Here is a 4,339-nt window from a genome sequence, read left to right as displayed (position 1 = left end):
TTTTTTTGAGTTGGGGTGTCACTCTGTTGCCCAGGCTGGAGAGCTCTGGCACGCTGATTGCCACTGCAGCCTCGACCTGCTGGGCTCAGGCAATCCTTCCCCCTTAGCCTTCCAAGTAACTGGAACTACAGACATGCGCTTCCACGCCCAGCTTATTATTTTTTTTTTTTTTATTGTAGAGACGAGGTCTCACCAAGTTGTCCAGGCTGGTCTTGAACCCCTGAGCTCAAGGCAATCCCCTCACCTCTGCCTCCCAAAGTGGTAGGATTACAGGCTTGAGCCACTACACCCAGCAATACATTCTTGAGAGCATGTCTCATCTTTCACACCTGGAACTCCCTCCTCTATAATATGAGCTCTTTGTCAAGACTAGGTCCTTTCGCCTCTTCCCCTGTGCCAGTGAAGCAAGGGTCAGTCAGAGGTTTTGGCTGTAACTGCTGGGAGACCCATCTGCTTCCCAGGCGTGACTTGACAGGCCTAGAAAGCCATGAGTTTGTGCTCCGTGGGAACCACCCTCCGCCCTAGCTCAGCAGGTCGCTGGCCTGAAGTTTGCCCAGGGAATGGCAGCTCTTTTTCTGATAGCAGGTACAGGCCCTTCTGCTCCCTGGATGGGTGGAATTTGCTTCTGGTCTGATCTGTTTTACAAACCACAATTTGGAGCCCCAGACAAGCTGACTGTAGTGGCTCACATCTGTAATCCTAATATTTGGGAGGCCAGGGAGGATTGCCTGAGGCCAGGAGTTCAAAGCCAACATGGGCAACATAGCAAGACTTATGTCTAAAAAAAAAATAGCTGGGCATAGTGGTCTGTGCCTGTAGTCCTAGCTACTCAGGAAGCTGAGGTAGGTCACTTGAACCCAGGAGTTCAAGGCTAGCCTGGGGAACATGGCAAGACCCCATCCTTAAAAAAAAAACCCAGACATGGATCAGTGGCTCAGCCTATAATCCCAGCACTTTGGGAGGCCGAGGCGAGTGGATTGCCTGAGCCCACTGGTTTGAGACCCACCCGGGCAACTTGGCAAGACCGCGTCTCTACAATAAATTAAAAAAAAAACTAGCTGGGCATGGTAGCGCATGCCTGTAGTTCCAGCTACTTGGAAGGCTGAGGTGAAAGGATCACTGGAGCCCAGCAGGTCGAGGCTGCAGTGGCCTGAAGTGTGCTACTGCACTCCAGTCTGGGTGACAGAGTGAGACTCCAAAAAAAAAAAAGTGGGGCTCGGTGGTTCAGCCTGTAATCCTGTGCTTTGGGAGGTTGAGGTGAGTGGATTGCCTGAGCCCACGGGTTCGAGACCTGCCTGGGCAACTTGGCGAGATCTCATCTCTACAATAAATCAAAAAATTAGCCGAGCGTGGTAGTACGCGCCTGTAATTCCAGCTACTTGGAAGGCTGAGGTGGAAGGATCGCTGGAGCCCAGCAGGTCGAGGCTGCAGTGGCCTGAAGTGTGCTACTGCACTCCAGTCTGGGTGACAGAGTGAGACTCCAAAAAAAAAAAAGTGGGGCTCGGTGGTTCAGCCTGTAATCCTGTGCTTTGGGAGGTTGAGGTGAGTGGATTGCCTGAGCCCACGGGTTCGAGACCTGCCTGGGCAACTTGGCGAGATCTCATCTCTACAATAAATCAAAAAATTAGCCGAGCGTGGTAGTACGCGCCTGTAATTCCAGCTACTTGGAAGGCTGAGGTGGAAGGATCGCTGGAGCCCAGCAGGTCGAGGCTGCAGTGGCCTGAAGTGTGCTACTGCACTCCAGTCTGGGTGACAGAGTGAGACTCCAAAAAAAAAAAAGTGGGGCTCGGTGGTTCAGCCTGTAATCCTGTGCTTTGGGAGGTTGAGGTGAGTGGATTGCCTGAGCCCACGGGTTCGAGACCTGCCTGGGCAACTTGGCGAGATCTCATCTCTACAATAAATCAAAAAATTAGCCGAGCGTGGTAGTACGCGCCTGTAATTCCAGCTACTTGGAAGGCTGAGGTGGAAGGATCGCTGGAGCCCAGCAGGTCGAGGCTGCAGTGGCCTGAAGTGTGCTACTGCACTCCAGTCTGGGTGACAGAGTGAGACTCCAAAAAAAAAAAAGTGGGGCTCGGTGGTTCAGCCTGTAATCCTGTGCTTTGGGAGGTTGAGGTGAGTGGATTGCCTGAGCCCACGGGTTCGAGACCTGCCTGGGCAACTTGGCGAGATCTCATCTCTACAATAAATCAAAAAATTAGCCGAGCGTGGTAGTACGCGCCTGTAATTCCAGCTACTTGGAAGGCTGAGGTGGAAGGATCGCTGGAGCCCAGCAGGTCGAGGCTGCAGTGGCCTGAAGTGTGCTACTGCACTCCAGTCTGGGTGACAGAGTGAGACTCCAAAAAAAAAAAAGTGGGGCTCGGTGGTTCAGCCTGTAATCCTGTGCTTTGGGAGGTTGAGGTGAGTGGATTGCCTGAGCCCACGGGTTCGAGACCTGCCTGGGCAACTTGGCGAGATCTCATCTCTACAATAAATCAAAAAATTAGCCGAGCGTGGTAGTACGCGCCTGTAATTCCAGCTACTTGGAAGGCTGAGGTGGAAGGATCGCTGGAGCCCAGCAGGTCGAGGTTGCAGTGGCCAGGACCGGCCACTGCACTCCAATCTGGGCAACAGAGTGAGACTCCAACTCAAAAAAACAAACAAAACCCCAGACACTTGTACCACATCTAGGTCTAAGACATGAGGTCAGAGTTTGGGTGCCTAAATATTGGGGAATGTGTTTTGTCCACTGAGGGGGCTAGAGTGAAGGGATTTAATGTGCCATAATGTTGACTAACTTGTGACAGTTGGGAGGAAACTTAGCCCAGAGCATGAGAAATGTCCACAGATTAAAACAGCAGGACCAGCCGGGCTTGGTGGCTCACGCCTGTAATTCCAGCACTTTGGGAGACCAAGGCAAGAGGATTGCCTGAGCTCAGGAGTTGGAGACCAGCCTCGGCAACATGGCAAAGCCTCATCTCTACAATAAATATAAAATTAGCCGGGTGTGGTGGCACAAACCTGTGTTTCCAGCTACTTGGAAGGCTGAGGCAGAAGGATCGCCTGAGCCCAGCAGATTGAGGCTCTGGTGGCCATGAGAGTGCCACTGCACTCCAGCCTGGGCGACAGAGTAAGACTCTGACTCAAAGAAAAAGAAAAAACAGGACCAAGTATAGAACACTCTAGGTACATGGACCAGGAAAGGATCCAAGTAGCAGTAACTGAGGCCATCAGAGGCCGAAGCCAGGGCCGTTGGAATAATAACTTGGCAGGGAAAGGAGAAACATGCCCACGTTAAATGTAGACACGATAACGTCCTGATTTCAGAAATGGTGAAATACAGGGAAAAAGGTATGTTTGTAGTTTTGACAGTTTGTTGATACGCTGTTCTTCAGAGCATGTCTCATCTTTCACACCTGGAATTCCCTCAGCTAGAATATGAGCTTGTGGTCAAGACACTGATTCCCCAACCCAGCCCCAACCAGGCATAGGCCTCTTCACTGGTCTGACCCCAGCCCAGAGCTGTCTTTCATGGGTACTTTTAGAATGCAGATATTCCATTTATTCTAGTACTATCTCTCAGGCTATCATCCCATAGTGTTGGGGTGCATTTCCTCAGGTGCCTAGATTGTGCCCACATGTGAATGGGCCCCAGATACCTCAGTGCTGATGATAACCTGGCCAGGGTAGCAGAGGGCAGCATCACTGTTCTGCAGCCCAGGTGGCCATGACCAAGTTGACAAACCAGGATGCACAACCAGGACTCTGGCCCAGATGCATCAGTGTTCTAAGCAGCGCCACAGCTGCCCACATTGTGCCCTCTCAAGGTGCCTTTGCCCTTCTTGAGCTGACCTGTGCCAGCCCTGCAGACACAGCAAAGTCGGGGATGACTGAGAGATCCCTGTCTCTGTGGGGTTGCTCAGTGGCTGGATAAGGTGCAGGATGTGTATCCTGCCCCTGAATGCAGGCTGGTTCATCCGGATACCTCTGTAGACCTCAGCCCTGAGGGGCGGGCTCATGTCCTTTTCCTCAGTCCTGCTTACCTGCCTTCTTGAAGCAACCTGAGGGAGAGATGGAGCCATGCTTGCCTCATGCCCAGGCCCCACAAGAAGTGTGCCCTTGAGGATCAGGGCCCACCCTGTGGCTGTTGATGCTGGCATTTCTTTGGACCATGACAGGTACTTCAGGACAACCCAGGGAGTCTCACGCTTGGGGAAGGCACCACTAAACATGGGTTGAACTGCTGAGTAATCCAATCTTTTCACTAATACTACTCTTAAAAACAGAGTTCCACCTGGGCTTGGTGGCTCAGCCTGTAATCCCGCGCCTTTGGGAAGCTGAGGTGAGTGGATTGCCTGAGCCC

Source organism: Carlito syrichta, unplaced genomic scaffold, assembly GCF_000164805.1.
Source record: "Carlito syrichta isolate Samal-C Ts95f unplaced genomic scaffold, Tarsius_syrichta-2.0.1 Scaffold304603, whole genome shotgun sequence".
Classification (NCBI taxonomy): domain Eukaryota; kingdom Metazoa; phylum Chordata; class Mammalia; order Primates; family Tarsiidae; genus Carlito; species Carlito syrichta.
Note: the sequence above shows the minus strand (reverse complement) of the source record.